This window comes from Carcharodon carcharias (genome assembly GCF_017639515.1).
Source record: "Carcharodon carcharias isolate sCarCar2 chromosome 27 unlocalized genomic scaffold, sCarCar2.pri SUPER_27_unloc_2, whole genome shotgun sequence".
NCBI lineage: Eukaryota > Metazoa > Chordata > Chondrichthyes > Lamniformes > Lamnidae > Carcharodon > Carcharodon carcharias.
The window spans coordinates 1,418,706-1,445,258 of NW_024470635.1; the positions used below are offsets into that span (position 1 = coordinate 1,418,706).

The 26,553-nt window shown below is 42.5% G+C and overlaps 1 non-coding gene across 1 annotated transcript; it reads right to left on the bottom strand.

The window, feature by feature from the left end:
* Positions 1–18,520: 18,520 nt before the first annotated feature.
* trnal-uaa lies at positions 18,521–18,602 on the bottom strand. The gene has a single exon. It is a non-coding gene; the product is annotated as a tRNA-Leu (tRNA).
* Positions 18,603–26,553: the final 7,951 nt, after the last annotated feature.

Sequence of the window (26,553 nt, forward strand, 5' to 3'; positions counted from 1 at the left end):
TCCCTTCTGTTCAGCTTTTCTGACGTCATGGGACTGAGTAAATTCAGTGAGAATTTTTTTATCATTTGGCACAAGATTCGGAACCAGACCTGGTAGAGGTTTGTTTCGGTGTAAACAGTGAAATCTCCCCAATTACCGTTATATTTTGCCGTGAACCACCATCTCTATAGTCAGTGATTTGCAGCCTGCCATGCCCTTCTCTCATTCCTTATCTTCACCCCTGTATTTGTTCGCAACCTGTTGCACGGGTGACATTTCCGGCGCTGATGCAATACTCCAGCTTTCACTCCACTGATTCAGGCGGAACTGATATGCATTTTCAGTTTTCAATCAAGAAGTAATGCATATTTATATTAATCATTCTCATGACGTTTATGAGCGCCGAACCCTAACCACTAGACCCCTAGGTTTGCAGCTTTACAGCCCGCCTTATTCATGCTTTCTGTGCCTTTTATTTTCATTTCAAACCTCTTTCAACAGAGACACTTTTCTCCGACAAAATGACACGTTTCTCTAGAACACAACCGACTTCTTCAGCCAATGACAACAGCGATTGCTGTTAGCTGGAGCAGCATTCATTGTCTCACAGTCTCGGATTGTCATTGGATCATTAAACGACAAAAAAAAGACATAAATCGCCAACTCTCCTGTTACCCGGTGAGTTCCAACAGATAAGGCGATGAGCAAGTGCAATACGGATGTGAGACACTGCATTCAACAACAAGAAGGAACAACACAGCTTTTCCTTAACTGAGCAAGTTACGGTAACATTTCTGCCCAGTTTTGAACCAGGGACCTTTCTCGTGTAAGGCAAATATGATAAACACTGCACTACAGAAACACCATTGATAAGGAGCCCAGTACACCTGACTACAATGCCATTCCGCAACAGCACTTTGGGTCTTTATTTTGAAGAAATGGAATTCGGCTGTTCTCATTAGGAATGCTGAAGACAGACTGATCAACAATGTCATCATCAACTGGTATAGCAGGTTGGATGGTCATTAGATCATCTCTTCTGTGAAAGCTTCTTTTTAAAAGAGGAACCAATTCATCTCAATGTACTTCTTTCCCTCCATAAGCCTAATTTTTCTCTATTTCAAGTAACTGTCTAATTTGCTTTTGAAGAAGGAGTTTCTGTAGAATCCATGCACAGTTTCCCTTAATTAACAGAGTTTTCCCACCCAGTAACATGAAGATTTGGACTTGGGTTCCTTCCAGTCCCTCGAGGGGTAGATCCGAATCCAAGCGCTGCCACAGTTTAAGTTACATTCCCACTTTGGGGAACTTTAGGAATTGCCTTTTGGAGAACAAGAGGAGATTCTAGTTTAATATAGGGTGTGTTGTGTTCCTTTATTTTGTTTGGAAAAACATGAAGAGACCATACAAATATAAATTGTTGTGGGGGAAAGGCGGGTGTGTGGAATTGGTTGAGTTGCTCTTCCAGAGAGCCAGCACAGACACGACGGGCCGAGTGACTTATTTTGCAGCCATTTCTGATTTGACAAGGACACATTTGAGCTTGAAAGCTGCTGTTAGTCGCAGCTGAATGTTTAAGGTGATGGATTTAAAATCCATTGGGGTCTCCCCCTGTAGGTTTGAATCCTGCTGACTACAGTTCTCATTATTCCTCATTTTAACCAGGTGCCACCAACCTCATCCCTGTGGCTCCTGTGAAACTGACAAGGCAACACATGGCAGAAATTCACCACTGAAAGTAACTGACACACATCAAATTCTGTAGCTTTCATGTCGCATCTTTTAACTTCCTGATCTCCCGCTCAGACATTTCCAGGTCTATCAAGTGTCATCCACCTGGAACTTCAGCCTCGACCTCGTTTTACTGAATATGGTCGATTGTCCGTTTGCTTAATGTGATAGGTGGCCCCATAGCTCAGTGGTTACAGCAGTCAACTTGTAAGTCAGAGGGTGCGAGATCAATCCTCTCTGGTGCCTATGGGTAACCTTCAGCTGAGATGGTGAAGTTATGTGGAATGCTGAGAGACTGGCGAACAATATAGAAGAAGCAATTTTGTTTAAGTCAAAATATTGCGGATGTTGGAAATCTGTATTAAAAACAGAAAATGCTGGGAAAACTCACCATCTGATTCCTTGTGACTCTTCAGAGCTAAAGAGAAGCAGAAATGTGATGGAGTTTATACTGTTATAGGAGGGGTTGGGTGGAGCATGTGGGAAGGTCAGCAATAGGTGGGGGCTCAGGAAGGGTTGACAAAGGAGTCAGGGACACAAGACAAAGGGAGTAATAATAATGGTAAGGGCGAATAAAGATATTGATTGTGGCATAAAGGCAAGAAAGCAGAATGTGTGAATAGCAGAACAAGGATCAGCACTCTGTAAAAGAACAACATAGAACAATTGACAGTTGACCCTTTAGGGGCCTTCCTTCTCACTTTCCAAGGGCCAAAACATTCCTTTCAGGTGAAGCAGCGCTTCACTTGCACCCCCTTCAATTTGGTCCACTGCATTCGCTGTTCCCAATGCGGTCTCCTCTACATTGGAGAGACCAAACACAGACTGAGTGACCACTTTGTCGAACATCTTCGGTCTGTCCACAAGTATGACCCAGACCTTCCTGTCGTTTACCATTTCAACACTCCACCCTGCTCTCATGTGCACGTGTCTGTCCTTGGCCTGCTGCAATGTTCCAGTGAAGCTCAACACAAACTGGAGGAACAACACCACATCTTCCGATTAGGCACTTTACAGATTTCTGGAGCTAATATTGAGTTCAGCAGCTTCAGGCTGTGGACTCTCTCCTCTAATTTCACCCTTTTTAAAATCTCGCTATAAAAATGTATTTTTATTTTTATTTACTTATTTTTATTAATTTATTCATTATTTTATCCCCCCTTTTATGCCCTTTTCTATCCTTTTTCCCCAACCACCGCACTTCCCCGCACCCCATACCAAAATAGAGCCATCTGTTACTTGTTCCACGTTGCTCTTTCACAAAGTGCTGAACCTTGTTCTGCTATTAACACATTCTGCTTCCTTACTTTTATGCCACTATCCGCACCTTCTTCAGCCCTGACCACTACCATTAACACTTCCCTTTGTCTTGTATCCATGACACTTTTGTCAATTTCTCCTCAGCCCCCACCTATCACCAACTTTCTATCCAATCTCGCCTGCTCTCACCGCCCCACTCCCCGCCCCACTTGAACAGCATAAATTCCATCACTTTCTATTTCTTCTCAGGTCTGAAGGAGTCTGATCCTTGTTCTGCTATTCACACATTCTGCTTTCTTGCCTTTATGCCACAATCAATATCTTTATTCGCCCTTACCGTTATCCGGACTCAAAACGTTAACCTGGTTTTCCTCTCCACAGATTATGTCAGACCTGCTGAGTTTTGCCAGGATTTTCTGTTTTTATAATATATAAGAGGTGATTGGCTAACAAGATGACAGGCGGAGAAAAATATAGCAAAGTCTGAAGTTACTCACTTGGTCGTAAAAATAGTTTTAAAAAAACAACAAAGCAGAACACGTTTGAAGAGGTGAGAAAGTTGTGCTGATGTTCAAAGAGACTTGGCTGTACCTGTACAAAGAGCACAGAAAGTTGCAATAGTCTCTGCAGCGCAATTGGTCAGCGCGTTCGTCTGTTAACTGTAAAGTTTGGTGGTTCAGATATGAAACTGATAATGTTTTCCCCCCATCAACATTCAGTGTCACACAGATCCTACTTGTCAATGGCAGTAAGAATATTTTCCATAAGTGTTACCAGTTCTATTGTTCTTCAATGAGTTTCAGTTCAGGACATTTTGGCGTGTAAAGCAAATGTGATAACCACTAGACTACAAAAACAACATGCAGCTCCTTGCAGAACGACCTAGAATGTCAAATTGTGCTGTCTTATTGCACTTCAGAACCTTGTTTTGTGGAAGTACAATTCAGCTGAAAACCTTAGCCATGTTGCAGAGAAATTGATCTAACATTAAAATCATCAGATGACACAGCACATCAGCAGGTCATTCAACACCTCACACATGTGAGAACTACTGACAGCAAATCCGTCCACATCTTTCCCTCTTTCTTCCAAGCCATGCATTTTTACAAATATCATTTGAAACTTGGAGAAGTATAACTGTCACATGTTTTTGAGATGATGCATCCAGTTACTTTTTAACAACAAACGGGAATGATGCAACCTTTCCTCACACTTAATTCTGTTAATGCTTCTACCCCTTTTCGAGCAGGGAAACTTTCCTTGTGTGAGAGACCGTGATCCCTACTACCCTACACAAACCCTGTAATGTAAAGAGCCCAATTTAACACACAGAAGGCAGAGAGCCGGGAATTTTCAGATTGGAAAGACGTAACTAGTGGAGTGCCACAAGGATCAGTCTCAGGGACTCAATTATTTACTATCTATACTAATGACATGGAGGAGGGAGCAGAGTGTAATGTATCCAAATTTTCTGACGATATAAAAATAGGTGGGAAGTCAGGTTGTGATGAGGACTTGAAGAATCTTCAAGGGGATATAGATAAGTTGAGTGAGTGGGCAAAATTTGGCAGATGGAGTTTAATGTAGGAAAGTTTGAGATCATACACATTGGTAGGAAGAATCAAAAGGCAGAATATTATTTAAATGGAGGGAGACTCCAAAAAGTGCAGCACAGAGGGATCTGGGTGTTCCTATGCATGAAACCCCAAAACTTGGCATGCAGGTGCAGCAAGTAATTAAGAAGGCAAATGGAATTTTGGCCTGTTTTGCTCGTGGTTGGAGTTTAAGAATCGGGAAGTCTTGCTACAGCTGTACAGGGTGTTGGTGATGCCGCACCTGGAGTCCTGTGTACAGTTTTGGTCCCAATATTTGAGGAAGCATCTATTGGCATTGCAGGCAGTTCAAAAGAGATTCACTAGGCTGATTCCTGGGATGAAGGGGTTGACTTATCAAGAACTGTGAAGCAGGTGAAGACTTTATTCATTAGAGTTTAGAATACTGAGGGGTGATCTTATTGAAACGTGCAAGATTGTGAGGCGGTTGACAGGATAGATGTTGAGAAGATGTTTCCACTAATGGGGGAACCTCCAACTTGGGGACATAGTTACAGAATCAGGGGGCACTCATTTAAAACTGAGATGCAAAGGAATTTCTTCTCCCAGAGGGTAGTGAATGTTTGGAATTCTCTACCCAAGAGAGTTGTGGAGGGTAGCTCACTGAGAGTATTTAAAGAGGAGATAGATAGATTTTTGAAATATCGGGGATTGAGGGCTATGAGGAGCTGGCAGGAAAGAGGAGTTGAGGCCTGGGGCAGAGTAGCCATGATCTTATTGAGTAGCGGGGCCGGCTTGAGGGGCCGAATGGTGGATTCCTGTTCCTATTTCTAATGTTCTTATGAAACGCGTCTCTAGTGAAAGAGGTCTGAAACAAAAATAAAAGGCACAGGTAGCATAGGTAAGCCGGGTTGTGAGGCTTGTGAGCAGTTTTCTTGGTGGTCTAGTGGTCAGGATTGGGTGCTTTCACTGCTGTGGTCCAGGTTTGATTCCCGGTCAGGGAATGGAGATTTACTGACCTCGTGCAAACTGTTACAATGAGTCTGAGTTATTCCTTGATTAAAAACAAAAGATGCTTATCTTTGCCAGAATCAGTGGAGTGAGAGCTGGAGTTCTGCCTCAGAGCTGGAAATGTCACCCGTGCAACAGGTAGAGAACAAATAAAGAAGTGACGATAGGGAATGAGAGAAGGTGCTGTGATAGGTTGCAAAGCCTTAACCAGAGAGATGTTTGTGCCGGGCAAAATATAGCAGAAATAAGGGAGGCTTTACTGTTTGCACCGACACAAATAACTCCCAGATCTGATTCCAAATCACCTGTTAAATTAGGTGAAAACTTCTCCCTGAATCTTCCACTTTTTAGCTGCACCTCCTTCCAAACGTTGCAAACTCCTCCTGCATCTTCCATCCTGAAATTTTTCTGTGTGAACAAAGTTTGTGATGGTAAAAACATGTTCACGCCCTTAGGGAACTGAACCATAAAGACACACACAGAGGAACAAACACAGACATATATACCGAGAGTGACAAAGGGCAAGGGATTGTCTCTAAGGAGAGACAACCACGCCGAAATCAAGCCTGACGCCAACCTGGTTCCGTTTTTGTTCCATTTCTCGCTGCAACGTTTGTGAATGCTTACAGACGAATAGAAATTAGAGAACGCTGGAGGTTTTAGATGGTTTTTATTCAACTTATTCGGACAATTAATTGTGCAGGTACACTGTAAAATTCTGGAATGATAAGGAGCGTAATTGGCAGGATTCCAGTCTGCCTGTGGAGATCCTAATGCATTCAAAACCCATCACCTTAACCACTCAGTCACAAATCCAAGCTCCAGATTTGCATTAATGATGTTTGGATAAAATCATAGACGGTTACATCAGACGGTCATTCAGCATGTCGACTCTCTGGAAGAGCAACTCAACTACTGTAATTCCACACCCGCCTTTTCCATACAGCAATTCATATTTATATTGCCTCTCCTCGTTCTTCCTCTCAAAATATAACACTGCACAATCTGTTGGTGTGAGCTGGTATCTGTTGGTTTGAATGGGGCTACTGCAGATCCCAAAAGGTAGATCACCTGAACGTTTGGCAATGGTGGTATTCAAGCCCACAACTCTGTAGAGCCTGGAACCTTAATCCAGTGGCTTAGACAGCTCGGCCACACTAAAATGATGTACGAAACTGCTCATAATTTCCTTCACTGTTATTATCATCGAAATAGAACAGAAGCAAAGGAGCAAGAATCGGTCATTGGGAAATTCGAACCAACTCTGCCAGTTAATCAGATCATCCTACACTTTGTAACATGCAGAAATCATCTCCACTATTAGCTTCATTATTTCAATGTTTCACTATTTCAATGTTTCAAATGTGTTTTGTTCCCTGTGGTGACTGTGCGTGTTTGCTCAATGAAATGTTGGTAAAAGGTATGGACTGAGGAAAATGAGGAGATGATTGGTCAGAATAGACATTTGTTTTCTGAAAATTCGATTTGAAATCAACTATTTTTAAAGTTTGAATAATTGTAAAAGAATTCAGAATCCAACCTTTCATCTCAATGAGTCAGGGAATCTTTGTTAATTTTCACACACTGTGCATGAACACAGCAGAAGATCCTGCACCTCTTTCAATTTTGTTTTTCTAAACTCAGAGTTTTCAAAAGGGAATTGGACAACGACTTGAAAGGGAGAAAAAAACAGAGTTATGGAAAGGGACAAAGAAATTGAGATTAACTCGAAAGCTCTTTGTGGAAATCTGACATCGATACTATTGGCCTTTGGTAGAGCTGTGCCTTTTGATGATGACATTATTGGATCAGTCTGTCTCCAGCATTCCCAAAGAGAGCAGCCGAATTCCATTCCTTCAAAATAAAGACTCAAAGTGTTGCTGCATGATATCACTGCTTAACATTTCAGTGAGGCCCGTTGAGCAGTCTTACCATCCCCTGTTTCTGCAGGGCCGTGGTTATCATGCTCAACTCATATGTGAAGAGTTCCCTCGTTCGAAACTGGCTAGAACCATCATCAAAATCTGCAGATTGAAGTTTGTTGAAGACAGCGTGATGGAGTTTTGTGTCCTGGTCACTGTTTATCCTTCAACCAAGATCATAAGATCTGCACATTGTAACGTCCCTGGCTTTGGGTGTTTGTTGAGCAGTGATTGGCTGCCGTGCTCCCTGCATTTAAAAAAAATGAGCGTACTTCAATAAAAGCATAATATTAGAAATCTGAAATAAAAGGAGGTAAAACTCAGCAGGTCTGACAGCGTCTGTGGAAAGTGAAACCTGCTGAGTTTCTCCAGTATTTTCTGTTTTTACTTCAAAAAGTGTTTAATTGGCTTGAAAGTGGTTTCAGACATCCGCTGGTCAGGAAAAGCACTGTATAAATGCAAGTCTGCCTTTCCTTAACTATCTTTAAATCCCAGTCCTGTGGCTACTGACTCCCGTCAGTGGAAACAGTTTCTCCCTATCTGCACCATCAAGCTGCCCATCTGCACTGCCCCCACCCACATCATTTTGAACAGCTCTATGAAATCTCCACTTCAACTTATTTGTTTGAAAGAGAACAATCCCGGTCTCTATAATCTCTCCACAAAACTGAATTTCCTCATCCCTGGACATGATGCAAGGCGGGGGATTGAGATGAGATTTTGGAAAATATTGTCAGTTGGCAGGTGGGAAAATGGAGAAGGAACCAAAACAGAAAACCCAGTCTCCAGCTTTGTCGATCTTTAGAAACTCTTTGGGAACCGGAATCAGAGGAGAATGAAGGGTGATCTGTTCGACTGACCATAGACAGTCAAGGTACCTTTCCCTTCTTTAAGGCGCTGGAACATTGACTCTGATGTTCTCAGTGAAATTAACTGATCTGAGACATTGACAGGATTCTCATTACTGCACATCAGGAATTCAAACCTAATTTCAGCTTTGGGACAATCAGAATACTTGGTAACAGTCAAGGCACGCAAAGGCTCGAAGGGAGATGGCACCGGTTGTAGAAGAGCTGGTTCCTGGTGACATGGATATGTCTGCAGTGGGTGGGATCAGAATGTTTCCATATATCCACAATGAATGCCCCACTCTTTATTTTGGAAGAGTAAAACTGGTAGAGACAATTGTCATTCCGGTAGCAGCAATTTGAAGCTTTAACTCACTAATACCCTGGTTAAAGTCTTCATTGGTCTCTATGGGGCAATTGGTGAGTGCATTTGTCTGTTAAACAAAAAGTTGATGGTTCGAGACAACGCAGGGGTGAAGCTGTCACTGTTTTCTCCCCATCAGCATCGATGATCACACAGTTCTGGGCAGTCATTGGTTACTTGCGCTGAAACAAAAGATCCACAAAATGTTGCCAGTTCCAATGTTATCAGTGAGGTCCCAGGTAAGTGGCTTTTTTCGAATATTAATTTCAAATATAATGAGAAAACAATTAGACTGGCCATATAGCCCATTGGAAATTTATGAAGTTATTGGATTGAAACGAACCCATCAATTATTCCCTCTTCCTCAGCTCCACAGTGAGTGAGACAGGGAAAAGCAGAAAAGCAGCAATATTCCGGCCCTGCACTCTCCAATCACCCGCTGCCAGCAGAAAGCAGCGACTGCAGCTTCAATCAGCGGGTTACTGCCCATCCCTGGGACGCAAGATACTCCAACCCAGGCCAACCTCCAAATACACTGAGCACAGGCTCAGGAAAACATAGGTAGGTTATATCATGGTCACTAAACTTCCGAGCAGCATTTACAGAATACCCAAGTTCGTGAGTCACGAATAAAAGTCACACAAACTTTCTAAACCGTTTCACTGTAAAATTCCTTCATTTTATTGAAAAGCTGACTGTTGTGAATCTGAAAATGAGCACCATGGGATTTTTGTTACCGAGTGACATTTTTCCATTGTTTCTCCATCAGGTTTGCAATTCAAATTGTGTTGGATATTGAAGCGATTCTGATTTCAAAATGAGGTCACAAAGCAGCTAAGCATTAAATTCAGAAAGAAATCCTGAGGAAAATGGATCACAATGTTTGGAAGGAGGTGCAGCTGAGAAGCGGAAGCTGTGAATGGTGTTATTGATGAATGAGTGAAAAGCATTGGTCAATCATCATAGCCAAGTGGTTAAATGGATGGTTCTAAAATCCATAGGAGTCGCCGCAATTAAATTCAAACCTTACCGAATGTTCATTTTATTATTGCTGATTTGAACCAGGTGTTCACAGAACTCCCGGATCAATGGAAGAAAAAATATCCAAAAATTCTCCTGATTTTTAGACCCTAAGGGAATGAAGGGTGATTGGGATCGGGTGGGAAATTGGTGCTGAGGCTAGAGATTCGCCATGATCTTATTAAGTGATGCAGGAGGCTTGTGGGGCCTTATGAAGTATTTCTGCTGCTTTGCTCTGTTCTATTTGAGTAGCAATACCAGCCAAGGTGATGGGCACTAATAGCCTGAGTTCGGTAGAGTGGCTATAGGTGGTTGAAAGTGTCACTCTTCATTGAGTGGTGAAAACGATGCTTTTAAAACCCACTGGGGTTTCCCCAGGAAGGTTCCAATCTTACCGACTGTGCTTCTTATTATTGTTGATTTCAACCAGGTGTCCACAGAACTCTCTGATCAATAGAAGAAAAAACATCCAAAAATTCTCCTGATTTTTGGACTCTAAGGGAATGAAGGGCGATCGGGATCGGATGGGAAATTGGTGGTGAGGTTGGGGATCCGCCATGATCTTATTTAGTGATGGAGGAGGCTTGTGGGGCCTTATGACGTATTGTTGCTGCTTTGATTCTGTTCTATTTCAGTAGCAACAACAGACAAAGCAATGGGCAGTAGCATCCTGATCTCGGTAATTCAGCTGAGTTGTTGTAAGTTTAAGGATTAAGGTTTCACTCTTTATTGAGGCGTGGCTTCTAATCCCACTGCTGCTAAAATTGTGCTGTTGGTTGAAAAGGTGCCAGCTCACAGTTAGAGTAGGTGTGTGCGGTGTTTCACCTCTCCGCCCTTCCAGAAGCTGTTTGACCACATACGTGATGGGTTTACAGATAGGCTAAAGAGACACCAGGATCTTCCTGATTCCCCCAGGTAATGATTACAGGAATATGCACAGTGCCGATTATCCACAGTCACACTCTCCTTCCAGTTTTGTCTGCGTTGTTCAGCTTTGAAATTTTTGGTATTTTCACACAGGGTTTCAGAGTGAAGAAAGCAGAGCTGTGATAAGCTGATATTGTTCAGCAGATGTACTGCAAGAAGGTGCATAACAGGCTGATGATAACAGTGCTCTATGGACGCGGTGAGCTCCAGTGAAGGATTGGCACCGTTAATTTGTCACTCAATTAGTCTCGTGACAAATCTCGTACTGGAAATGATAAAGAAACTCACTGAATTTGCTCCGTATTTTGGTTTCAAAAGAGCCGAATACAAGGCAAGAAAGTACATCTCACTAGAATGGGTTATAAAATGGCAGAATGACTGTGAAAGAAGCACCCGTGCTGTTGGGAAACATAAAATTATAGAAAGTTACATTCGGCCTCGATGAGCTGATGTGCTGCGTTTAAAGAGCAGTTGTGATTGGTTGATCCATCAGGAGTGATATTTTTGTCAATACAAACAGTAGGCACCAAAATTTGCCCTTCTCACTCCCATATTTTGCCTGGCACCATCATCCCAACCTGTTCCAAGTGTGATATTTCCAGCTCTGAGACGAAACTTCAACTGTCACCCCACTGATTCTGCTAATTGGAGCTGCTAAATGTTTTCAATCAATAAGTAATTAATGCTCAGTTTGACAATTTCACAAGAACAATAGATTTGCATTTCCTGACCAGGAATCAAACCCAGGCTGTGGTGGCGAAAGCACCGAATCCTGACCACTAGACCACCAGGGAAACTGGCAAGCTGGTTTCTGTTTGGTTTATTGACGCTGTTTTTATCCAAGTTCCCATTTTAAATGGAATGAATTCTTCAGTCAATGACAACAATGATTTCTGTGAGCGTGGACATGAAATTGACAATGAGGTGAAATATCCCCACAAGCTGCTCATGTGTAACTCAATTTCCAAAACCCACCAACCTCATCACTGCAGCTCCTGTGAAACTGACAAGGGAACACACTGCAGAAATTCACCACTGAAAGTAACTGAGACACATCCAATTTTAAACATTGTCATGTCGCATCTCTTTCTGCCTTTGTCCCTGTCTCGCCTCCAGCTCCCTCTGCCCATCTAGCTCCCAGGTCAATTAGCTGCTTGATGGAGACACAGTCAGTTCATGAACCCAAGCCTTCCCTGGAAAGCAGGGACAGAGAATGTGCAACCCAAGGATTTTAGAAAGAATGAGTTTGCAAATGACATGGTAAAGATAATCTGGGATCTCATCTTCCTGATTCTCCCAAATACTGATTACAGGAATGTGCACAGTGCCGATTATCCACAGTCGCAGACTCCTCCCAGTCTTGTGCACGTCGTTGAGCTTTGAACCCACTCGCAAGAGTGGATTATAAAATGGCAGAATGACTGTGATAGAAGTGGTGTTTGGAAATATCAAATTATAGAAAGTTACAGCAAAGAAAGAGGACATTCGGCCCAGTGTGCTGCTTTCAAAGAACTCTGAAGAAGAGCCACACGGAATTGAAACATTAACTCTATTTCTCTCTCCAGAAATATTGCCAGACATGCTGAACTTTTTCCAGCATTTTCTGTTTTCACTTCAGATTTCCTGCTTCTACAGTATTTTGCTTTTATCTCTGGATTTCTAGCCCAGTGACAATGCCCCTCCCCCTCCCCCCAACGCTCCCCCCTCCTGAATGTTAACAAATGAATAAGAAAGCAAGGGTGTGTTTGGGTATGGTTTTGTCCTATTTAAATGCGAAGTCCTCAGGCGGCAGTGTTCGAACCCATGTGTTCATTTTTAACAACAAATGTAAATTATTGAACATTCATTTACACTTAAATGAACAAGTTTGGATCATGCTCTTGCCCCGCTTCAAACCGCTGCTCTGCCACATGTGAAATGACCGTGACCCCCACTGCCCTACACAGACCCTGTGCTGTAAAGATCCCAATGGAGCTGTCTGGAATGTTAAAAGGTGACGTCATGCAGCAGCACTTTGGGTCTTTGTTTTGAAGAAATGGAATTCGGCTGTTCTCATTAGGAATGCTGGAGACAGACTGATCAACAATGTCACCATCAAATGGCACAGTGCAGTAAGAGGACCTAAGATGGAAGCAAAATATTGTAGATGCTGGAAATCTGAAATAAAAACAGAAAGTGCTGGGAAAAACTCATCAGGTCTGGCAACATCTGTGGAGAGAGAAGCTGGGTTAACGTTCCGAGTCTGTATGTATCTTCTTCAGAGTCATGCCAACTCGAAGCATTAAGTCTACTTCTCTCTCCACAGGTGTTGTCAGACCTGCTGAGTTTTTCCAGCATTTTCTGTTTTTACTACAACGTGAAGCCCTTCATCCCATTGTATCTGTGCCAGCTATTTTTAAAGAGCTAACCAATTCGTCTCAAATCCCTTCTCTCTTTACTTAAACCTGAGTTTTCCCCCTTCCAATCATTGTCCATTTCTCGCTTGAAGAAGGAGTTTCTGCAGAATCCATGCACAGTTTGTCTTAGCTAATGAACTTTTCCTGACCCAATGACATGAAGAGTTGGACTAGGATTCCTCATACAGTTTTCGATACAATCATTATTTATTTATGCAATTGATTTCATATCGAATGACAAAAGAACTTTAGTCTGATCCAGCAGGTCATCATTATTTCTGAGCTGATATCTACAATCTAATTCCATTTGCTCTACAAACTGGAGAGCTGGATTCAGGTTCCAGTCACTGGAGGAGTGGGTCGGAATCCTACCGCTCCCAAATTTTCAGTTGCTTCCCACTTTCGGGCACGTTAGGAATTCCCTTTGGTTGAGCAAGAGACAAGTACAGTTTAATACGGGGAGTGGGGCAGGTTGTGGTCCTTTATCTTGACAGGGTGAATGGGGAGAGACAATGTAAATAGAAATTGGTGTGGAGGCAAGGCGAGTGTGTGGAATTGGTTTAGTTGCTCTTCCTGAGAGCCAGCACAGACACGGCGGGCCGAAAGACTTACTTTATAGCCGCCTCTGGTTTAATATGAACATGTTTTCCCTAAGGAAGTGCTGTTAGTCGTGGATGAGAGTTGAGGGCAATGTTTTTGACATCCATCGGGGTTTCCCCAATGTTGGTTTGCTGACCGAGGTTCTTGTTGTTCCTGATTTTAACCAGATGCCAACAGGGTTAATTATCGGGAGAATAGAAACAAACAAAAAATCCCGCACTTTCTTATTTCCAATCATCTGCAAGGATGCAACGGAACAAAACTGACCCGGTTTGGTGACATCCTTTCTTTCTCGGTGTTTGTCTCTCCTTAGGCCTCTGTCACTCTCAATGTATATGTCTGTGTGTGTTCTTCTGTGTGCGTCAATGTGGTTCAGTTCCTCATTTTCACCACCCACACTTTATTCACCTTAGTTTTGTGGCTTCATATTAAAATCGTAGAGAGAAAATAAAAACAGGTTTAAAAGGTTCAAGAGGAATTTTCTTTCTGCATTTTTGGGTGGAGACTATTTAGCTGCTCAGTGTCTGTATGCTACAAAGAGGAGGATGATTGAAATTTTCACTGAGCAATATTTAAACAGACAGAACCGAATCCTTGTGGTCGAGTGGTTAAGGCAATGAACACATCGAGAGAATGAATGTGTAAATGCAAAAAGTCCAAATTTGGACATAAGGAACTGTATTTCTTCTCGAAGCTGTTCCACGTGTGACATTTGCAGCTCTGCTGTGAAACTTCAACTCTCACTCCACTGATTCGGGCGGAGCTGTTGAGCGTTTCGGTTTTCAATCAATAAGTAAATCAGGCTTGCTTTAACAGTTTGTACCAGATCAATAAACATTCATTGCCTGTCCGGGAATCGAGTCCACGGTGAAAGGGCCGAATCCTCACCTCTAAATTAAGAGGAAAGCTATCTATAACCCTTGCAACATGCTTTATCTACGCTGCATTTGCCCTTTTTCAGATACTTTCACCAGAGATAAGTTTCTGCTACAGAATTTTATCATAAATGACATCTTCAGGCAATGACAGCCACTGTTTTTCAGGGGTGAGCTGCAGTGAAGGATTGGCACCAATAAAGTTTCGCTCAACTGGTCTGGTTCCAAATCCTGTGCTGGAATTAAAGAAAAATTTTGAGTTTGCTCAGTGTCTTGACTTCAAAAGCGAGGATGTAAGAAAGTACGTTCTTATAGAGTGTTATAAAATGTCAGAATGACTGGGAAATTATGCTGGGAGACATAAAATTATAGACAGTTACAGCAAAGGAAGAGGCCATTCGGCCTGGCGCGCTGCTTTCAAAGAGCAGTTGTGATTGGTCAGGAATGATATTTGTGTCATTGTAAACATGCAGCAGTGAAATCATTACCACATTAACACGGCTGACATTCATCACTGAAAGCAACTGACACACACCAAATTCTGCCGTTTTCCTGTCGCATCTTTTAATTCTCTGTTCTCCATCTCAGACATTTCCAGGTCTATCAAATATCATCCATGCAGAACTTTGACCTGTTCCTCGTTCCAGTAGGAGGCTTACTGTGCATAGTGCACAGCAAGTGGTTCTATAGCTCAGTGGTTGTGAGTTCAATTCTCACTGGAACCTATAGCAGAACTTTATAAAATTTGTTGGTAAGGTTACCCTTGAGGAGAGCACTGCAAAAAGATATCGGAAGGTTATGTGAGTGGGTAACAAGACGGCAGTTGGAATATAATGTAGGCAGGTGTGAATATGTTTACTTGGTTGAAGAAATTAGAACAACAGAAAGCTTTTAAAACGTGAGAAAGTGAATGTGCTGATGTTCAAAGAGACCTGGATGTCCTTGGACAAGCAATGTAGAAATTTAGCATGCAGGGGCAGCTAGAAATTAGGAAGCCCAATGGCATTTTGGCCTTTATTACAAGGGGATTGGAGAGCAAGAATAAAGAGGTCTTTAAAGAAGGGTTTTGGTGAGACAGCATCAAGAATCCCGTGTGCTGTTTTCAGCTCCACATTTATACATACGTGCACACAGGCACACACATGTATACAAAGGCACGGACGCACACAGGTGCACACAGCCATACATGCACAAACACACACACACACGCACATACGGGTAAACACACACATAAATGCACGCTCAAATACAGACAGAGAAGCACACAAAGACACACACACACACACACACACACACAGGAGCACAAACACATGGACACATACAAAAACACACACACACAGACACACAAACACATACAAAAACACGCACAACACAGACACACAAACACATACACACACACACACCAACACACAGACACACACACATTTACACACAAAGGCACACAGAGACACACACACACCACCGACACACACAGGCACACACTCACATATGCAAACGTACACACACACAGATGCAGACAATGCCCCCATGTCCGTCGTTGGCCTGATGCATTATTCCAGTGAAGCTCAATGCAAACTGGAGAAACAGCACCTCATCTTCCGACTAGGCACTTTACAGCCTTCCGGACCGAATATTGAGTTCAACAATTTCAGATCACGAACTCTCTCCTCCATCCCCAATCCCCTTTTTCAATAATTTATCATTTTAAAAAATATATATTTTTCTTTTCCCGCCTATTTTTAAATTTATTTCGATCTATTGTTTCAACTCCATCTTTTAGCCCATTTTGATCCCTAATCCCCACCCCACCCCCACTAGGGCCATCTGTACCTTGCTTGTCCTGCCTGCTACCCTGAATGTCCCCTTTAGCACATTCCTTAGATAATATCACCACCGTCAACACCCTTTGTTCTTTTGTCTATGACAACTCTTCTTTGCCTCCACCTATCACTGGCCCTCTTTCCAGCTCAACCTGCCCCATCCCCCCTCTACCAGCTTATATTTCATTGCATTTCTCCATTTCCTTAGTTTTGATGAAGAGTCATATGGATCGAAACATTAACTGTGCTCCTCTCCACAGATGCTGTCAGACCTGCTGAGTTTTTCCAGGTATTTTTGTTTTTGTTTCAGATTTCCAGCATCAGCAGTATTTTGCTTTTATCTGAGCGAGAGAACAATACGTATCAGTGTGTTAGACGCTGTCTCAGGTAGAGAGATGACAGACATTAAGTGAATGTGGTGACAAATGTGCCCGTCTTAGCAAAGAAATGGTTGGTATGAAATTAATTTCTAAACAAGACCACACAACAGAATATACTATCAATAAATATTTACGTTATTAGACAATCTGCAGTTACACTGTGAATAAGAGAAAAAAAAACAAAATAAAAACATTCTGGTGAAGATAAATCTTTTAACATTGTGGAATGATGCAGCATGATTTCTTTTCGCACAGACACACAGAACAGGCAATGCATCATATGTAATACTGTTGGCTGTAATGAAAGTGAATATCAGGAGCTGCGCAGAACAAGCAGTAAATGGGAAACCTCTAGTTTTAGGCCAAAGTCAGAAGCCCATTTCTAACTCAACGTTCACCTTATAGAGACATAGAATAGTGTGGTAACAACAGAGACAGAGACTGGTGTGGTAATTACTGAGACAGGGCCTAGTGAAATTTAAGCAGAGACATTACTAATGCAGTCATAACAGAGAGGACATCTAATGCTACTTAGGCAAAGACGTGACCTAGTGCACGAATAACAGGGACGGGGATGAGTACTTTATTAACATAGACAGGATCTAATGCTGTAATAGCAGAGACGGGGTGAGTGCAATATTTACTGATACAAAGCCTGGATCAACATCAAGTGAAATCGGGCAGTTATTACATGCACAGGACTCAGGGTAATTGCTTCCTAGAGAGAGTCTAAGTCGTAATAACGGAGACTGCCGCCAGTGTAAGAGAGACAGATCTGATCTCGTGGAGTAAAAACAGGGAAAGGGAGAGTGGAATAGAAGCAGAGACAGAGTCTCTGCAAAGACAGGATCCATTTTAATTAAAAAGACAGACAAGCTCGAGTGTGATACAGGCTGATACAGAGTCAAGTGTAAATTGTTCTGAAATATGGTCCAGTGGAATATAAGTGCAGACATGACTGAGTGTGTTATAAGTAGGGCCGCGATCTAGTGAAAGATAAGTGAGGCAGTGCCGAGTGCAGTAATAATTGAGACAGGATCTTGTGTAATACGAACCAGCCTAGTGTAGTAATAACATAGACCGGATCCAGTATAAGAAAACCGATACAGGGTCTAGTGGAGCTTCACATAATTTAGGGCTCTTTTTAATATAAACTGTCGCAGTGTCTGGTGAATTCAATATCGGCAAAGGTACGAGATCAATAAAAACGGAGACATGGACAAGTCCAGCAATAACAAAGTCAAGGTAAAGGACAATAACAACAGAAACAGGGAAATGTGTGGTATGAATGTAGGCATGTATTAGTGCAGCATTACCAGAGATAGGGTTCAGTTTGATAGACACGTGGCAAGTTCCACTGGAGTAATAGCTGAGACAGAGTCTTGTGAAATGCAAATAAAAACCTGTTCTAGTTTCCTATAACCAGAGACAAGCTCTAGTACAGTGCCAACTGGGACATGGCTTATTGTAACTTTAGCCGAGACCTGCTTCAGTGCAGTCATGACTGAGATAGTGCCAACTATATTGTGGCTCTAGTCCAGTACATAAACAACAGAGATTGAGCCAATTAGAGAAACAACTGAGAGATGACCTTCTCTAATATGATCAGAGACATGTCCTAGTGTAATAGAAATCGAGACGGCGTCTAATTTAATATGAACAGAGACAGTGCCAAATGCAGTAATAATTGAGACAGCGCCTGCTTCATGTGATGTAAGCAATCTCGGTTTCACTGCCACCCACTGGTCAAACTTTGCTACTGCAGGTATTGTGAAAATGTCGATTCCATTTAATGTTTCTGAGATCAATGGTTAAAATCAGAAACAATGGAAAACGTAGTCGGCAAGATTTGAACCTGCGCGGGGTAACCCCAATGGATTTTAAATCCATCGCCTTAACCACTCGGCCACGACTACAGACCTTGGCCGCGACCCTGTATTATTGATATGAAGTCATAGAATGGTTACAGCAGACAAAGAGGGCCTTCTGCCCGCCCTGTCTCTGTCACAACCTAGCCGGGCATGAACGCGCGTTAATTCCTATGTGGAAAATCAGGGAGATCAATGTTGTTTCCTCCTGGAGCCTCAGCTTATTCTGAATTTCAAACTGTGGAAGGTAATCGACCTACAAAATCCACAAGCTGGTAATGCATTCCTCTCAATCATCAATAACATCATTCACATCTTCCACTTCTTTGCTGCATCTCCTTCCAAACATTGCAAACTCCACTTACATCGTTCATCCTGATAATTTTTCTCTTTGACGTTTTAATATGAAGTTGCGCAACCAACGTTAATCAAGTTTGTGTTGGTGACTATGTGTCCATCCCCTCTGGGAACTGAACCGCATTGACACACACACAGGAACACACACCGAGAGCGACAGAGGCCGAAGGAGAGACAAACATCCAGAAAGCAAGGATGTCACCAACTTGGCCAATTATTATTCCATTTCAGACTCCAAATGTAGTGGATATTTGCAGATGAACTGAAGTCAGAAACACCGGGGTGTTTGGATGGTTTTCTTTTGACTGATAATTTATTCTGCAGACAGTTTGTGTCAGGAATCAGGAATGAGAAGAAGGGGAGTTGGCAGGATTCGAACCACGTGGAAAAACGCCTCAAACGCTCGGCCAGGGCAACTGAGTAAAGGCTGCATGTTGTTTGTTTAAAATAATAGAATAAATACAGGGAGTCCAGTGAAAGTAGGTCTTCCAGTCCATGCCATTGCCCCACCTTTTCCCAGTCACCCTAGGATTTACACTGTCTCTCCTCATTCTTCCAACTGAAATATAACACTGCACAACTCAGCTGCTGCTTCACTGCACAGAGAATCTTTTGGAAGCGTCTCAAATAACAAAGCACCAGAAAGTTTGGCAGCGGTGGGAATAAAGCCCAAATCAGCAGAGAGATCGAAACCTGAACCAGCTTAATCCCACTCGGCCTCACTACCACATTCAGATTGGACACAAACATTGTCTTCACCAACATTGACACTGAATTATGATATAAAAAATAATGTTCAGGATTTGGCCATTCAGACCCTCGAGCATTCTCAGCTACTGAATAAGATCATGTGAAAACTTCAATCATCCTCCGCTTTGTAACATCCAGAAGTTTAGTTGCTGAACAGTCTCCACTCAAAATAAAGAGAGAAATGTCCTGTTAACTGCTGTTTTCTTTTTCATTTGCTGATATGAAGTCAGAGAACTAACATGGATAATGATTGGGTGGTAAAAATGGGAAACTGAACCACATTGACACACACAGAAAATCACAAATATGCGCGTTGTTAAGATTTGAAATTGTGCTTATTTTCACACTGTCTTTCAATGTGCAGAAAGTGGAGCTGTGATCAGCTTATAGCTCAGAAGATGCACAGCAAGAATATACTTAACAGGCTGATGCTCACAGTGCCTGTTTAGAATCGGTGAGCTGCATCTAACGATTGAGACCATTTAAATGACGTTCAACGAATCCAGTTCCAAATTCTGTGCTAGAAATGATAAGAAAACTCGCTGAATTTGCCTATTGTCTTGAATTCAAAGCATCACATGGAAGATGAGAAAGTTAATCTTAACCGTGGTGTTAGGAAACATAAAATGACAGAAAGTTACAGCAAAGAAAGAGGCCATTCGACCCTGTGTGCTGCTTTCAAAGAGCGGTGTGATTCGTTGATCTGAATATTCAAAGATATTCGTTATTTAGGAAGAATGGGCAAAAAGGAAAACGAGGCGGGGTCGCGCTGTTAATAAGGAACGATATCGGTACATTAGTGAGAGAGGATCTTAGATTGAAGGATCAAGATGTCGAATCAGTTTGGGCGGAGCTAAGAAACAGCAAGAGGCAGCAAACATTGGTGGGCGTTGCTTATAGGCCGCCAAACTGTCGTGGAGTTTACTTTTACAAACTTCACCAAGAACAAGTTTCTTTGACCAAATGGTCTGTGTCAGATGAACACAAAAGTCCTCTTCAGCCAATGAGAAGAACGATTGTTGTTCACTTGAACAATAATCGATACTTTCCTCCTTGAAGGCAGTTCTTAAAGCCTCCCCCTTTGACCGAGCTTTTAGTCATCGGACCGATTATGTGGCTCAGTGACACACTTTGTGATAAAATGCTCTTGGGGAACGCCTTGTGATGTTTCATTAGGAAAAAGAAGCTTTATAAATATAAGTTGTTGTTGTAGTCCATATACAGAAAGAGACAAACTACTCTTGTCTCTTTCATCCCGATATTTTTCACTGTAACATTGTAATGTGACGTTGCACCACTATGCGAATACAGTTTGTGCTCGTAAAAATGTGTTCGCCTCCTCAGGGAACTGAACCACATTGAACCACACAGAGGAACACAGACAGTAAGACACCGACAGTGATAGAGGCCTAAGGAGCGACAAATGCCAGAATGAAATCATGTCACCAAATTGGCTCCGTTTTGTTTTCCATTTCCGACTGGAGATTTGCAGAAGGCTGATAAATGAACGGAAACAAGAGAACACGGGTGTGTTTGGATCGCCTTCTCTCTATTCAAACGATAATTAGCTCTGTCTGTGCGCTGATAAAATCCAACATAATGAGAAACGTAGTCAGCAGGATTCGAACCTGTGCGCGGTAACCCCAATGGTTTTCTAACCCATTGCTTTAACCACTCGGCCACGACTACAGAAGCTGCATCCCATTACTATTATTTATATTAAATCATGCAATGGTTACAGCGGAGAAAGCTGTCTTTCTGCCCATCCTGTCACTGCCATTACCTGACCTTTTCCCGGAATCCTGCAATTTATACCGTCCTTGTTCTTCCGACCAAACTGGGAAAGAAAGAGTGAGAATGATCCAACCCGGCCAATTACCACCCATCAGTCTACTCTCCATCATCAGTAAAGTAATGGAAGGGGTCATCAACAGTGCTATCAAGCGGCACAGTCTTTGCAATAACCTGCTCACTGATGCCCAGTTTGGGTTCCACAAGGGCCACTGAGCTCTTGACATCATTACAGCCTTGGTTCAAATATAAACAAAATAGCTGAACTCCCGAGATGAGGTGAGAGTGACTGCCCTTGACATCAAGTCAGCATTTGACCAAGTGTGGCATCAAGGAGCCCGAGCACAACTGGAGTCAATGGGAATGAGTGGGAAACTGTCTGCTTGTTGGAGTCATACCTAGCACAAAGGAAGATGGTTGTGGTTGTTGGAGGTCAGTCATCTTAGCTCCAGGACATCACTGCAGGAGTTCCTTAGGGTAGTGTCCTCGGCCCAACCATCTTCAGCAATGAGCTTCCATCCATCATAAGGTCAGAAGTTAGCTGATGATTGCACAATGTTCAGCACCATACCCGACTCCTCAGATACTGAAGAAGTCCATATTCAAATGCAGCAAGACCTGGACAATATCCAGGCTTGGGTTGACAAGTAACATTCACACCCCACAAGTGTCAGGCAATGACCATCTCCAACACAAGAGAATCCAACCATCGCCGCTTGATGTTCAATGACATTACTATCACTGAAACCGTCACTATCAACATCCTGGGGGTTCCCATTGACCAGGAACTGAACAGGACTAGCCATATAAACACTGTGGCTAGAAGAGCAGGTCAGAGCTTAGGAATTGTGCAACGTGTAACCCACCTCCTGTCTACCATCTACAAGGCACAAGTTAGGAGAGTAATACTTGCCTGGATGAGTGCAGCCCCCGCAACACTGAAGAATCTGGACACCAGCCAGGGCAAAGCAATCCAGTTGACTGGCACTACATCCACATTCACCCCTTCACCACTGATGCACAGTAGCAGCAGTGTGTACCATCTACAAGATGCACTGCAGGAATTCACCAAGGCTCCTTAAACAGCAGCATCCAAACACACAACCATTACCAATTACAAGGACAAGGGCAACAGATAGATGGAAATTCACCTGGAAATTCCCCTTCAAGTCACTCACCATCCTGACTTGGAAATATATCGCCGTTCCTTCACTGCCACTGAGTCAAAATCCTGGAACTCCCTTCCTAACAGCACAGTGGAAGTACCTACTCAACATGGACTGCAACAGTTCAAGAAGGCAGACCACCTTTCCAAGAGCAATTAGGGATGCACAATAAATGTTGGCCCAGACAGCGAAACCCACATCACGTGAATGAATAAAAAAAAATCTAGGTTTAGCTGCAAATTATGTTGCCTTGAACTTCTGACCAAAGTAAAGCACTGAAAAAGTCATTCCCTGGAGCAAGGCTGACGTATTTGCTCAGGTGAGGAACCAGCTGAAGATTTCAATATTGGTTTTCTTAAAAACGAGTTTCCAAATAGTAATTGTGCAGGGCTAAGGAGAAAGAGAAGGAAATTGTCATTAATTATAAAGCTCTTTGTACAAAACTGAAGTAGACACGATGGGTGGAAGATCCTCTTACTGTGCTGTGCCATTTGATGATGACATTGTTGATCAGTCTGTCTCCAGCATTCCTAATGAGAACAGACGAATTCCATTTCTTCAAAACAAAGACCCAAAGTGCTGCTGCATGACGTCACCGTTTAACATTCCAGACAGCTCCATTGGGCTCTTTACAGCGCAGGGTTTATAGAGGTGAGTGGGGTCATATTCACTTCACATGTGACAGAACTGCGGGTTGAAACCTGACAAGAGCATTATTCAAGCTTGTTTAGATGAGTGTGAGCGAAAGTTCGACAATTTACGTTTGTTGTAAATTGGGTTGGAATCCTGCTGACTAAAGTTTTCACCATTTTTGATTTTAACCAAATTAATTATCATTTAATTAGAAAGAAACCCATCCAAATACGTCCTTACTTTCTGATTTCCATTCATTTGTCAGCATTCAGGAAATTTGCTTTCGGAAATGGAACATACACTGAGCCAAGTTGGTGACATTCTTGTTTTCTTGGTGTGTGCCTCTCCTTAGGCTTCTGTCACTCTCGGTGTATATCTCTCTGGGTCTGCTCCTCTGTGATTCTCAATGTGATTCAGTTCCCTGAGGGGGTGAAAACGTTTTTGACGTCGCAAGCTTGATTCACATGAGTTGTGTGAATTCATGTTAAAATGTCACAGAGAAAAGTATCAGCGTGAAAGACAAAACAGAAGACTGGCTCATTCTATATATATCCTACAATAACAACCTGTCTTTATAAAGCGCATTTAACCTAATGAAACGTCACAAGGCGTTCCCCAGGATCATTATATAAGAAAGTGTGACACTGAGCTACATATTCGATCAGAAGATTAAAAGCTCGGTCAAAGGCGGGGGCTTTAAGAACTGTCTTAAAGGAGGAAAGTATCGATTTCATGTTCCAGCTAACAGCAATTGTTCTTCTCATTAGTGAAGTGGCTTGTATTCAAACCGAAACAGACCATTTGGCCGGAGAAAGTTGACTCTGGTGAAAGAAATCGGGAATGAAAAATAAAGTCAAAAGTAGCCTCCATAATCCACCTGTCCAGCTTTATTGGTAGTTTCTCTGATGTCCAGTGGCGCTTTCATTCGACCAACAGCGAATAGGGTGGAGGGTTTTGGAAATTGAAAGTTACACATGAGCAGCTTGTGGGGCTATTTCACCTCACTGTCGATTTCACGTTCCAGCAAACAGCAACCGTTGTTTTCATTGGCTGACGAAGTCGTTTGTGTTGAACCAAAACAGGCAGTTTTGTGGTGAAAGAGATCTGAACTGAAAAACAATAGACAAAAGCAGCGTAGATAAGCCAGATCGAAACAATGCTGGTGCAGCGTCCCTGGTGGTCTAGTGGTCAGGATTCTGTGCTCTCACCGCCGTGGCCTGGGATCGATTCCCGATCAGGGAATGTCAAGTTATTGAGTTCGCTCGAACGAGTGTTCATTGTTCATTAATTAGAAACGTTTGAAAGCTCCACCAAAATCAGAGGAGTGGGAGTTCAAGTTTCGCCTGAGAGCTGGAAAACATCACACTTGGTTCACTTCAAGTGAAGTGAGGGTGGAAAAGAAAAGGGCAAAACACTGACTATAGAAATGTTGGTGTGAGGCAAAATATGGGTGGGAGAAGTTTCAATTCTACAGCCTACTGTTAGCATTGGCACAAATATCACTCCTGATGGATCAACCAATCACTCCTGCTCTTTGAAAGCAGCACGCCCGGCCTAATGGCCTCTTTGTGCTGTGACTTTCTATAACTTTATGTTTCCCAACAGCACGGGTCATTCTACCATTTTGTAACCCACTCGAGCGAGATGTACTTTCTTACCTTGTATTTGGCTCTTTTGAAACCAAAACATGGAGCAAATTCCGTAAGTTTTCTTGTCATTTCCGGCACGAGATTTGTCACGAGACTAAATGAGCGACACATGAATGGTGCCAATCCTTCACTGGAGCTCACTGTGTCCAAAGAGCACTGTTATCATCAGCCTGTTATGCACCTTCTTGCAGTCCATCTGCTGAACAATATAAGCTTATCACAGCTCTGCTTTCTTCACATTGAAACCCAGTGTGAAAATCAATTCAAAAACTGAACAACTGGGAGGAGACTGACTGGATAATCGGCACTGTGCACATTCCTGTAATCAGTATCTGGGAGAATCAGGAAGATGAGATCCAGGTGTCTCTTTACCCACGAGTTTTACCAATTCCCATGAACTGACTGTGTCTGCATCAAGCAGCTAATTGACCTGGGAGCTGGAGGCAAGGTAGTGACAGAAGCAGAAAGAGATGCGACATGAAATTATTTGATGTGTGTCAGTTGCTTTCAGTGGTGAATGTCTGTCTTGTATGTTTCACAGGAGCTGCAGTTGGTGTTTTTATTTTAAGCATCAAGATGTAAAAGTAAAAAGAAAAAAGCAAATTACTGTGAATGATGGAAACCTGAAACAAAAACAGAAAATGCTGGAAAAACAGGGTCAATGTTTCCAGTCCATACGACACTTACTCAGATTTTTAAACAGCACCCAGCTTGGGGCTGGAACCCACAAACCTGAGATTAAAGATCTCAGGCTCTACCGATTGAGCTAGGTGGGCACGTGCGAAGTTGTTTGGTATCCCAGCATGCATGCATGGTTTTGTTGCTTTCCACCTGATACCTCAGCTTGATCGGAATTTTAAAGTATGGAACCTAATCAGCCAACAAATGCCCCAAGGTTGCAATGCATCCCCCTCAATCATCAATAACATCATTCACATCTTCCACTTCTTAGCTGCACCTCCTTCCAAATACTCGATTTTCCTCAGGATTTTCTCCTGCATTTAATACTTACTTGCTTTGTGTCCTCATTTTGAAATTAGATTCGCATCAACATCCAATACAAATTGAATTGCAAACCTGATGGACAAACAATGGAAAACAAATCACTCGGTAACACAAATCCCATGGTGCTCATTTTCAGATTCACAGCTGTCAGCTTTTCAATCAAATGAACGAATTTTACAGTGAAGAGATTAGAAAGTTGGTGTGACTTTTATTGTAACTCGCTCACTCGGGTATTCTGTAAATGCTATTCGGAGGTTTAATGACAGGGATATATTGTACCTGCATTTTCCTGAGCCTGTGCTCGGTATATTGGGAGGTTTGGTCCGGGTTGGAGAATATACCGTTCCAGGGATGGGCAGTAACCCGCTGATTGAAGCTGTAGTCACCACTTTCTGCTAGCAGCGGGTGATTGGAGAGTGCGGGGCCGGAGTATTGCTGCTTTTCTGCTTTTCCCTGTTTCACTCACTGTGGAAATGAGGAAGAAGGAAGAATTGATGGATTTGTTTGAATGCAATAACTTCATAGTTTTCCAGAGTGTTGGATATCGGTACATGGTATGTCTAATTGTTTTCCCATTACATTTGAAATGAATATTCGGAAAAAAGCCGCTGGCCTGGGAGCTCAATGGATAACAGTGGAGCCGGCAAC